Raw genomic sequence first — 13,645 nt, forward strand, 5'->3', positions numbered from 1 at the left:
ACATTGTGGGGGACCCATCGGACATTTTTGGGACCATTGTCATTTATACAGTAATCACTGCTATATAAATGCAGTGATTCCTGTGTAAATGACACTGGCAGTGAAGGGGTTAACCAGTGGGTGGCAGTGTAGGGGTTAAGTGTTCCTAGGGGTGTGTTACTAACTGTGGGGGGGTTGGGCTTTCAGTTAGTGAACACTGATCTCTGCTCCAATCACATGGAGCAGAGATCAGCGTCACTAGTTGCTAGGCAGAATGGAGAAATGCTGTTTACACGGCATTTCCTCCATTCAGCCGTCCCGTGAGACGATCGCGGGTATGCCCGCGGCGATCGAGTCTGCGGGTCCCGTGACCGGACTCACGGGGGTCCTGACCAGCGCGATGGCAGGGCGGCATTAAAGATTGGACGTACATGTACGCCAATATGCCTGCCCGTGCCATTCTGACGACGTACATCGTCGTGCGCTGGTCGGGAAGTGGTTAAACTAGCACTTTTGATTTTTCACGCTCGTTTCCCATAGACTTTAACGGCGTTCAAATAAAATTTTTGCCTGTTCGCATGTTCTGTTGCGAACCAAACCGGGGTGTTCGGCTCATCCCTAATGGCAGCTTCCTTGGCTGAAAATGATAGGGGGTTTTACTTATACTTTAAGTATTTGACCCCTTCTCAAAACATGACCTAGTACTTGGTGGCCCTCCCAGAGGTCAGATGTTTCTTGTAGTAGGCCCTGACTGAGGAAAGGAGGTTCTCACCCAAGATTTGACAGTACATGGCTCCGTCCATCGTCCCTTTGATGTGGTGAAGTTGTCCTAAACCGTTAGCAGAAAAACACCCCCAAAGCATGTGTCCACCTCCATGTTTGATAGTGGGGATGGTGTTCTTTGGGACATAGGCAGCATTCCTCCTTATTCTGTCTCTCACTGTTAAAATAAACCTACCATTAAAATTATAGACTTACCGTATATACTCGAGTATAGGCCGACCCGAATATAAGCCGAGGCCCCCAATTTACCCCCAAAAAAACTGGCAAACTTATTGACTCGTGTATAAGCCGAGGGTGAGACATGCCTGTCCATCCCTGTGTGTCCGTCCATCCCTGTGTGTCCGTCCATCCCTGTGTGTCCGTCCATCCATCCCTGTGTGTGTGTGTGTCCATCCATCCATCCATCCCTGTGTGTGTGTGTCTCCATCCATCCATCCATCCCTGTGTGTGTGTGTCTCCATCCATCCATCCATCCCTGTGTGTGTGTGTATCCGTGTGTGTGTGTGTGTGTGTGTGTGTGTGTGTGTGTGTGTCCAGCCTACCTGTGTCCCGAGCCTTTGTCCCGAGCCTCCGTCCCGTGCCTTGCCTCCTTGCCTCCGTGCCTTGCCGCCGTGCCTTGCCGCCGTCCCGTCCCGTCCCGTGCCTTGCCTCCGTCCCGTGCCCTCTTCGTCGGCGCCTCGGCGGCCATTGTAAAATTCAAAAGCTGCGCCGCCGCCTTCGCCTGTGATAGGCGGAACACTGAATTTCCCAGCAGCCTGTGTTCCGCCTATCACGTACATCGTATCATCCTCGTCCGTAGTACGAGGATGATACGATGTCCGTGATAGGCGGAACACAGGCTGCTGGGAAATTCAGTGTTCCGCCTATCACAGGCGAAGGCGGAGCCGGAGGCGCGGCTTTTGAATTATAGAATGGCCGCTGTCTGTCTGCTCGACACGCTGATCGAGCGGGCAGACAGCGATGACTCGAGTATAAGCCGAGGGGGGCACTTTCAGCCTCAAAAAAGAGGCTGAAAATCTCGGCTTATACTCGAGTATATACGGTATTTCTTTGTCAGTGGGCAAACGTACAAAATCAGCAGTGGATCAAATACTCTTTGCATCACTGAAAAAGATTAAGCCCCAAGATCATGGTAATTTTACTCGGTTAGGCTGGGTTCACACTATTGCTAATTGGATGCGCATTCTTCGCATCCAATTCGCAAAAGCAGGAGATTTTGACTGGCTCTCTATGGAGCTGGTTGGCATATCTCCGCTGCGGCTCCAGTGCAAATTTGCACAGAAGCCCTGTGCGTCTTTTGGTCTGTTTTAGGTCCAAACACAGCCAAAATTTCGGGCTGATATCAGACCTGAAACAGTGAATGGACGCACCGAACCCCTGCTGTGAGCCACATGCAAAAGTAGCGTGAACCCGGCCTAAAGCACCACTAACCAGTATAGTTAATTGTGGCATTCTTCTCGGGAATAAGGTTCAGGCAGAAGAATGGTCCTATGGCCTTCATGAGAAACTTCACCCTCAACCCCCCCCCCCCCCCCCCACCCTTAGTTTTTTTTTTTCTCCCATCTCACCTCTACTACTGGTTATCCTCAAAAAAAAAATCCAGCCTTGTTTGGTGAAGCCTGCTACTCCCTCTATGCATTCCAGGTCCTGCACCGCCATCTTCTATACGGACGCCATCAAGAGCCAGGTTTCTCTCCTGAGTTCTTGCACCCAGCCCCTGATGACTACCTACTGTAAAATTTGCAGTGTGCCAGAGATTTCCCAACTCATGTGCAGTGTGCTGGACCTTGCCCCAGAGCCTCCTGGGATATTTACATCACCCATCCCAGGAGGTTTTGGGAAGGGAAGGAACATCATTCTCACTTAGACAGTAAATCAGGAAGTGTGGGGATAGGACATGCTAAAATGGCATTAGAAAATAAAATAAATGAGTTAAAGCAGGTGAGATCTACCTTCCTGCCCTGTAAATACAGTATAACAAAGAAATTCTGAAGTGTAAACACAGAAATAAACCCCTATACGATCAGGTACCTGTACATCTATTTACATTTTCTCTTAGGTGGCCCAAGTTCTCCAAATACAAGAGTGTTCTGGTATGTGCATATTGACACAACTTTTGTTCCAAGCTCCCTCCAACCTTCACTATTGACTAGTGTGAGGGTTGACATCATTATGGACAAAAAGTTAGGCTTAGTTGGCAGAAGGGGATGAGGTATTTGGGTTGATCCATTCATAACAAAGTGGTCTGAGAAGCGAGGCACCTTGATCGTTGACTTGGAGGTGCCTACTCTGTGGTGCCAACAGCTGTTCAGGTACAGTTTTGCTACTTTAGGATTGCTGTAAGATTGTAAAAAAGCCCCTACAACTAATAAACATAAATGAAATATGTGGTTACCTCCACTTTAATAACTCAGGCCTGTTCCAACACTGCAGCTATAAAGGGTCATATGTGCCTGGACATGTAAACTTTCCTGTATCATACAAGATTTCACCTGTTGAGTGCTGTGGTTTGCTAACGTCCATACCCTTTAGCTAATTGTTATGTCATTCTAGAGCATTCTCAATTTTTTTAATTTTTGAGAAAAGAAGCAAAGAATGATAAGCCCTATCATTCTTTTATTGCTGCCTGTATAGATTCACTCCTCTATTTTTCCTGCTGACCATTCTCAATGGGGCAGAAAGTGATTTGAAATCCAGAATTTTAGAACTGGCACCAGAACAAGAGGTAAGAAAATCTTCTAATGGGGACACCTGGTGACAACTGCATAAGAGGGAAATTTCCTGTACTTCAGAGATTCCTACTTCCTGTTGCATCTCTGAAACGTGATGGGAAATCTCTCTAAGACAGAGTGCAAAAAAAAAAAAAAAGTTTGGCCATACATATACTTTATGGGATGATATCCTTTTGCTGTTGAAATTAAAAAAACAGAAATTAGCAGACTAATTGGCATATATAATATAAAAAGGATGCACTAAAATAACATAACTTTAATAAACCTTAATAAATGAGTAAATAGGCCATACAGTTAATATTGTATTAGCACAAGTATACTAACCGACAGAACATTTATTTGCTGTGTTTATATTTCTTCTCAATTTTGCATGTTCCAGCTACTGCTCTCCATGTTATCACATGGCCCAGGAGGAGATGGTGCTGGTTGGTGATGAGAGTTCAAAGTAATAGGACTCTGGTGACAACTGATAAGTCCTGACACCATCAGCAACATTCTCTAATCTAATGTTCCTGAGTACGTGTGATGAGATGACCCACCCAGCTCTTGTGTTGGGAGCCAGGTTACTGTGCACAACCAACATCAACAGCACATATATAAAACCCCTATTATGTTGTTTTTTTGCCATCTATATTCCACTAGGGAAATTTCCATTTGTTTTCTGTCCCATGGACACAAAAGTAAGTAAGGGAAATTGCTCCTTGGATAGCTGTCACCTGAGCAAGTGTCCCAAATAAATTTCTCCTTTATTCCTGCTCCAGTGGCAACTCAAAAGTTTGAATTTTCGCTAACGGGGACACAGACAGTTAAAGAAAGAAAAAAAGCCAGGGTTTCTAATTTTACTATTTAATGTTTAAACTAAACATCATGTAAAAAATATATGATAGCACAATTATTATGCAACCAATCATTTAGTACTTTTAAGATTCCACATAAAAATGTTCAAAAGGTGAAAGTACGGTATTTATAGGCATGGGAAAAAAAATCATAAACCACCCCACAAAAACCCCAAATTATTTATATATACAATTGTGCGCATAAGTTTACATATCCTGGCAAAATTTATGATATTTTGACCATTCTTCAGTGAATATGAATGATAACATAAAAACTTTTCTTTCACTTAGTGTTTGGCTGAAGCCATTTATTATCAATCAACTGTATTAACTCTTTTGAAATCATGATGACAACAGAAACTACCTAAATGAGCCTGATCAAAAGTTTACATACCCTGGTGATTTGGCCTGATAACATGCACATAAGTTGTTGAAAAGTTTTCGTGTTATTCATATTCTCTGAAAAATGGCCAAAAAATCATAAGTTCTGCCAGGGTATGTAAACTTATGAGCACAACTGTATGTATATGTATATATATATATATATATATATATATATATATCCAGTGCAAATTGTTACAGCCCAGCAGGGCTTTACAGATGTCGCTTGTCAAAGTCACCTATTAAGATAAAAGGGGTGGCCGCACCACAGCCGCAATCCAAATGCTTGGTTTGCAGTTGCAGCGGTCCTACAATATAAAAACAAAAAACACACCATCGGCGAGCAACAGTAGCACCTCCCGAATGCCTGTTGGCTGCTGCTATACCACTCTCTGAAAAGCGATCACTTCAGTTAGTAACCATTTCCACCAGTGTGAAAGAGCGCTAAAGCATCTCATACTTTAAAGCAGTGTTGGTCAACATACCTAACGAAAAGGGCCTCAAATGCAGCCCCTGAGATCACCAAATGCTTGCACATCAAATTCACTGAATATACTGTAATGGTACAGAAAGCTGGCATAGACTGCAGATATGCACCAGGAGATCACAGAGAAACATTTCCCAGGACACTTACCAGCTAGTCTGCAAAAAAAAATAACTGACTAAAATTCATGGTAAAAACAGAGGGTTTGGTTGCACACATTATATGTGGAACCCGCAGTGCCTATGTCAAGGCTCCTTTGTATACTGGATGTATACTCGAACGGATCAATCTATCCATTTGACAGCCGAGAACCCGGGGCAGAGAGACAGCGCGTCCCTGGCGGTTCAAGTTCCAGGGCTCAGGTAAGTTAAATGGGGGCGTTGGTCACTGGGAGGTGTTTTTTCACCTTAATGCATAGGATGCATTAAGGTGAAAAAACACAAAAGTTTACAACCTCTTTAAGGGCAGGTTTGCCTGGAGGGAGCCCACTTCTCCTTAAATGCACAGAGACACATTGGACACCCAGCAGCTACACAATGACAGCTGAAGGCATCCGATGTGTCCCCACACCAAATTAATTGAACAAGCTATACAAAAAGATGGCAACCATCCCAAATTATAGCTAGTCTTTGCAGTAAGGTGCCCCTGAAAGGGCCATGCAGCTCACAGAAGAGGGTTTAGTTGCACACAGTTGGCACATCAAGTGAATGGGCAGCCTTATATGCAAAAAAACATGCCAAAGTCGCTCCTGTACCCTTTTTTGGAGCGGATGTGGTGTTGGTGTTGTATGGCTGTGCCTGTACCATATATATGAATTGTCCAAAGGGGCAACAGCCTCAAATTTAGCAGAACATACGTATATCTACTTATACTTACCACGTGGCTGCACTCTCTACACATAGATGAAAACCTCTACCTAGAGTAGACAATAAACACTGATTTAAATTTATATTGTTTATCTGGCAGGTGCACTTTCGGATCATAGGGCGAGCTCTCTTCTTTGGCTGTACTATACCCAATGCACACTCATTCCAGGGCTGTCTATACATTACTCCCCTCTCTTGCTTCCATGTTGTGGACCGGGCATTCCATAGTCCCCATTTAACCCTGGGTAGGTACCAATGAGTACTCAAATATGTTATTGATAATATGAATACTGCCTCTATTTTGGAACATTTATTGTCCCATGAGGAATTTTTTTTTTAATGTTGACTTAAAATCTATTTTGATACCTATATATGTATTTGCATATTTTAATTGTACCACATCTCCCAGTACCAATAGGATCCCCTGAGGAAGCTGTAAGCGAAACGCGTAGTGATCCCTTAGTACTCGGATTTCCTGTTGGACCCTTATATGGAAGAGCATTACAGATACAAGCATTAAACTTTTCATACCTATAGGTCTCCGTACAATTACATATATGATTAGCCTATAAATGGGATGATATTGCCATTATATATCAGAATACAAATCTTTTTTCTATAATTGATATGATTTTAAGATGTAACCTGTAAAGAGACCATTTCAATTACGTTATTTTCTTTTCTCAATTGTCATTTTGGATATAGTGCCATATTCTGAGTTACGTCTCAACATTCTTACACATATAGAGGAAATTGTCGCCAAAAGATTGGCAAAAAAAAAAAAAAGGATCCAGCGAAATACATGAGAGCAGAAGTTCTACCGAGCCTCTTCCTCCTCAATGGCTGTCAATCATAGCCAGAGAGAAAGGAGCAGAGGGCACGGAGCTGCGCTCTGCGTGTCTCATACACACAAAGGCGGCTTGGGAGTGAGCAAGTGCCTCCAGAGCTAGCAGTTTGTTAATGTTAGATTTAGACCTAGGCTTAAGATAAGTGTTAAATGTAAGCACTGTGCTTACATTTATTTTTAAGGGGTAGAATCTGGGTCTCATACACACCCAAGCAGTTTAGCTCAGCTGTAAACTGCACAAATACTGCACATTTTATTCAATGTGCCCGTTTACATTTTTGCAGCATGAATAAATGCAGTTGCACTTTGACAATTCGAATTCCCTGAGTCCGGCATACAGCAATTTGTTTGCATGTTCTATGTAGCACTCCAGTGCCCTTAAAATGCACTTTGAAAACACATCTTTTCATCTCAGGCTTTCACTGTGCAGATGCACAGGAGGCCTCAGGGTAAGGTTAAGTCAAATTTCTCTGGGTTAGATTAACCACTTTCAGACCGGACCATTTTGCTGGTAAATGACCAGAGGTCTTTTTACACTTTGGCACTGCGCTGCTTTAACTGGTAATTGCGCGGTCATGCAATGTTGTACCCAAACAAAATTTGCGTCCTTTTCTTCCCACAAATAGAGCTTTCTTTTGATGGTATTTGATTGCCTCTGCGATTTTTATTTTTTGCGATATAAACGTAAAAAGACCGCAAATTTTGAAAAAAAATGATATTTTCTACTTTTTGTTATTAGAAAAATCCAATAAACTCAATTTTAGTCATACATTTAGGCCAAAATGTATTCAGCCACATGTCTTTGGTAAAAAAAAAGTCAATAATTGTATATTTATTGGTTTGCGCAAAAGTTGTCACATCTACAAACTAAGGTACGTTTTCTGGAATTTACGCAGCTTTTAGTTTACGACTGCCTATCTCATTTCTTGAGGTGCTAAAATGACAGGGCAGTACAAAACCCCCCCAAATGACCCCATTTTGGAAAGTAGACCCCCTAAGGAAATTGATAAGAGGCATGTTGAGCCCATTGAATATTTTATTTTTTTGCCTCAAGCGATTGAATAATGACAAAAAAAAAATTTTTTTTTTTTTTTTACACAAAGTTGTCACTAAATGATATATTGCTCACACATGCTATGGGCGTATGTGAAATGACACCCCAAAATAAATTCTGCTGCTTCTCCTGAGTACGGGGATACCACATATGTGGGACTTTTTGGGAGCCTAGCCGCGTACAGGGCCCCGAAAACCAAGCACCGCCTTCAGGCTTTCTAAGGGCGTAAATTTTTGATTTCACGCCTCACTACCTATTACAGTTTTGAAGGCCATAAAATGCCAAGATGGCACAAAACCCCCACAAATGACCCCATTTTAGAAAGTAGACACCCCAAGCTATTTGCTGAGAGGCATGTTGAGTCCATGGAATATTTTATATTTTGCCACAAGTTGCGGGAAAATTACAAACTTTTTTTTTTTTTTTTTTTTTTTCACAAAGTTGTCACTAAATGATATATTGCTCATGCATGCCATGGGCATATGTGAAATGACACCCCAAAATAAATTCTGCTGCTTCTCCTGAGTACGGGGATACCACATATGTGGGACTTTTTGGGAGCCTAGCCGCGTACGGGGCCCCGAAAACCAAGCACCGCCTTCAGGCTTTCTAAGGGCGTAATTTTTTGAGTTCACTTCTCACTACCTATTACAGTTTTGAAGGCCATAAAATGCCAAGATGGCACAAAACCCCCACAAATGACCCCATTTTAGAAAGTAGACACCCCAAGCTATTTGCTGAGAGGCATGTTGAGTCCATGGAATATTTTATATTTTGCCACAAGTTGCGGGAAAATTACAAACTTTTTTTTTTTTTCACAAAGTTGTCACTAAATGATATATTGCTCACGCATGCCATGGGCATATGTGAAATGACACCCCAAAATAAATTCTGCTGCTTCTCCTGAGTACGGGGATACCACATATGTGGGACTTTTTGGGAGCCTAGCCGCGTACGGGGCCCCAAAAACCAAGCACCGCCTTCAGGCTTTCTAAGGGCGTTACAGTTTTGAAGGCCATAAAATGCCAAGATGGCACAAACCCCCCCCCCCAAATGACCCCATTTTAGAAAGTAGACACCCCTAAATTTAGGGGTACACTAGTGAGACTAGGTAATAAATGGCGGGTGCCCTGAAACTATAAAAAAATAACTAACCAACCAGCGTCACCTGTAACAGTTATATGGTGATCACTGGTGAAAGGGTTAACTAGGGGGCAATCAGGGGGCTTTATGCGGTAGTATATGGGGGTCCCTGGCGCTATAAAAAGCTGCGGCGAACCTAAATACCTACCTGCCTAACTAGCGTCACCTGTGACACTAATACAGCGATCAGAAAAACGATCGCTTATTAGGCTGGGTTCACACTGGAGCGATGCGGGAACGCCACGAATGCGCGGCGGGTTCCCGCATCGCATGCCTCCCGGCGGCAGTTCACACTGCCCTATGCGAACTGCTGGGAGTGTCAGTGAAATGTTAATGACACCCCCAGATCAGTTCGCATATCGCAGTGCGATCTGCAAACTTGGATCGCATGGTGTGAACACCCATGCGATCCGATTCTGCTGCGGACCAAAAAAAGGGTCCCGTGCGAGTTTGCGGCGGGTGCGGCGGGTGCGACACGAATTCAGCCATACTATCTGTATAGCTGAACTCGAATCGCACAGAGATCGGATGTGATTTGCACTGCAGTGCGGTGCGAATCACATCCGTTCTCATAAACCGCTGCAATGTGAACCCAGCCTTAGTGACACTGGCGACGGGGGGTGATCACGGGGTTAAACCTTTATTGGGGGGGTTAGGGGGGTACCTTAGAACTAAAGGGGGCTAACCCTAACTGCCCTAACAGTTATTAGTCACAAATGACACCTGCCGGGTGATCAGGGGGTTAAACCTTTATTAGGTAATAAATGGCGGGTGCCCTGAAACTATAAAAAAATAACTAACCAACCAGCGTCACCTGTAACAGTTATATGGTGATCACTGGTGAAAGGGTTAACTAGGGGGCAATCAGGGGGCTTTATGCGGTAGTATATGGGGGTCCCTAGCGCTATAAAAAGCTGCGGCGAACCTAAATACCTACCTGCCTAACTAGCGTCACCTGTGACACTAATACGGCGATCAGAAAAATGATCGCTTATTAGGCTGGGTTCACACTGGAGCGATGCGGAAACGCCGCGAATCCGCGGCGGGTTCCCGCATCGCATGCCTCCCGGCGGCAGTTCACACTGCCCTATGCGAACTGCTGGGAGTGTCAGTGAAATGTTACTGACACCCCCAGATCAGTTCGCATATCGCAGTGCGATCTGCAAACTCGGATCGCATGGTGTGAACACCCATGCGATCCGATTCTGCTGCGGGCCAAAAAAAGGGTCCCGTGCGAATTTGCGGCGGGTGCGGCGGGTGTGGCGGGTGCGGCGGGTGCGGCGAATGGCTGAACTCGAATCGCACAGAGATCGGATGTGATTTGCACTGCAGTGCGGTGCGAATCACATTCGTTCTCATAAACCGCTGCAATGTGAACCCAGCCTTAGTGACACTGGCGACGGGGGGTGATCACGGGGTTAAACCTTTATTGGGGGGGTTAGGGGGGTACATTAGAACTAAAGGGGGCTAACCCTAACTGCCCTAACAGTTATTACAGTCACAAATGACACCAATGCAAAAAAAAAAAAAAAAAAAAAAAAATGACATTGGTGTCACTGTGACTGGGGGGGCAGGGGTAATTGGGGGGGTGATCGGGGGGTAAAGGGGGGGTGTGAGTGTGCCTGGCATGTTCTACTGTGTGTGGGATGTGTTGGTGCAACTCACTGATCCGCTCTCCTCCGTGTCGGAACGAAAAATACCGACACGGAGGAGAGAATACATCACTTCCTCTCCTGTGTTTACATTACAGGAGAGGAAGTGATGTCACCGGGGATTTCCATTCGTCGGGAGCGATCGCGAGGGGGTGGCCATGAATGAATGGCCGTCCCCTCGTCCGGGATCGCTCCCGAACGAAAACCGACCGCCGCAGGCACCGGGCGGGGGCCCGATCGGGCCCCCGACCCGCGGGAGGCAAATCACGTACATGTACGTGCTTATGCCTGCCCGTGCCATTCTGCCGACGTACATCGGCGTGAGGCGGTCGGCAAGTGGTTAAGGGCGTTTGAGTGCTAAAGGGTAGGTAAAGTATTAGACTATCACTTGGAAGCATGGGTGATCAGAGTTGAATTCACATTATTTCGCAAAAATAAAAATATTCAATGCTGAAAACTAACTAGGGCTAAGGAAGAATTAAGAAAGTCACAAACTTTTTATAATACAACTATATACAGTTAGCACACAATTTTGGTTTTGCTTGGAATTACTATTTATAATACAGTATATATCCAGTATACACACATACTACACAATCACGCAAGTTAACTACTATTGTATATCAACAGTAACTGTGCTATGTGATATTTTTCCCCTTTGGAAAAAAAACATTATATATATATATATATATATATATATATATATATATATATACACACACACACATACATATACACACACAGTATCTCATAAAAGTGAGTACATCCCTCACATTTTTGTAAATATTTTTATATATATTTTCATGTGACAACACTGAAGAAATTACACTTTCCTACAATGTAAAGTAGTGAGTGTACAGCTTGTATAACAGTGTAAATTTGCTGTCCCCTCAAAATAACTCAACACACAGCCATTAATGTCTAAACCGCTGGCAACATAAGGGAGTACACCCCTAAGTGAAAATGTTCAAATTGGGCCCAAAGTGTCAATATTTTGTGTGGCCACCATTATTTTATTTTTCGGCACCGCCTTAACCCTCTGGGGCATGGATTTCACCAGAGCTTCACTGGTTGCCCCCGGAGTCCTCTTCCACTCCTCCATGACGACATCACGGAGCTGGTGGATGTTGGAGACCTTGCGCTCCTCCACCGTCCGTTTGAGAATGCCCCACGGATGCTCAATAGGGTTCAGGTCTGGAGACATGCTTGGCCAGTCCATCACCTTTACCCTCAGCTTCTTTAGCAAGGCAGTGGTCATCTTGGAGGTGTGTTTGGGGTCATTATGTTGAAATACTGCCCTGTGGCCCAGTCTCTGAAGGGAGGGGATCATGCTCTGATTCAGTATGTCACAGTACATGTTGGCATTCATAGTTCTCTCAATGAACTGTAGCGTCTCAGTGCCAGCAGCACTCATGCAGCCCCAGATCATGACATTCCCACCACAATGCTTGACTGTAGGCAAGACACACTTGCCTTTGAACTCCTCACCTGGTTGCTGCCACACACGCTTGACACCATCTGAACAAAATAAGTTTATCTTGGTCTCATCAGACCACAGGACAACTAATCCATGTCCTTACTGTGCTTGTCTTCAGCAAAATGTTTGCAGGCTTTCTTGTGCATCATCTTTAGAGGAGGCTTCCTTCTGGGATGAGAGCCATGCACACCAATTTGATGGAGTATACAGCGTATGGTCTGAGCACTGACATGCTGACCCTCCAACCTCAGCAGCAATGCACTCATATGTCTATTTCCCAAAAACAACCTCTGGCTACGAGGCTGAGCACATGCACTCAACTTCTTTGGTTGAGCAAGGTGAGGCCTGTTCTGAATGGAACCTGTCCTGTTAAACCGCTGTATGGCCTTGGTCATCGTGCTGCAGCTCAGTTCAGGGTCTTGGAAATCTTCTTATAGCCCAGGCCAGGGGTAAGCAACCTTTGCACTCCACCTGTGGTGAAACTATAAATCCAATCATGCCTCTAGGAGTCATGCCTGCGATTGTCAGGGTCTTGCAATGTCTCATGGAACTTGTCATTTCAAAACAGCTGGAGGGCCGAGGTTGCCTACCCCTGGCTTATGCCAATGTTATGTAGAGCAACAATAATTTTTTTCAGATCCTCAGAGTTCTTTGCCATGAGGTACCATGTTGAACGTTCAGTGACCAGTATGAGAGAGTTAGAGCGATAACACCATATTTAACACACCTGAGACCTTGTAACAATAACGAGTCTTAGAACAAAAAATGCTTGCCGCTCCAGGTGAGATGAGGAAGTGAAATAGAACTCATGGGTCCTCAGCTATCAACGTACCAAAAAAAAAAAATTTTAATGCTTAAGCACGTATAATAGTGTGAAAGGTGTCTATCAGGGCACTCTGTGCTTGTGGTGCCACTCTTGGATGTCCCAATAAAGAATTTTGGATCAGAATCGTGTTGTGCAACCTACACTTTTTTTGTACACCGAGTCACATGACACTGGGGAGGGAAAATGGCTAATTGGGCCCAATTTGGACATTTTCATTTAGGTGTGTACTCATTTCTGTTGCTAGTGGTTTAGACATTAATGGCAGTGTGTTGAATTATTTTGAGGGGGCAGCAAATGTACTCTCACTACTTTACATTGTAGTGAAGTGTAATTTCTTCACTGTTGTCACACACAGATATAAAATATTTACAAAAATGTGAGGGGTGTACTCATTTTTGTGAGATACTGTATATATTATACACACAAATTGAAGTTCAGCACAGTAATGTCCATTCATATACTGTATCTTTTCGTGGTTTCATTCTGTCTGCCAAGAACTGCTGCATCGGTCATTTAAATTGCATATCATAGCCCTTCCACTGCAACCCCTATCATAGCTGTATATGCAAAACATGTGCCTTGTCT

Source organism: Lithobates pipiens, unplaced genomic scaffold (assembly GCF_037356315.1).
Source record: "Lithobates pipiens isolate NorthernLeopardFrog02 unplaced genomic scaffold, aLitPip1_a1.2 Scaffold_16, whole genome shotgun sequence".
NCBI classification, from domain to species: Eukaryota; Metazoa; Chordata; class Amphibia; order Anura; family Ranidae; genus Lithobates; species Lithobates pipiens.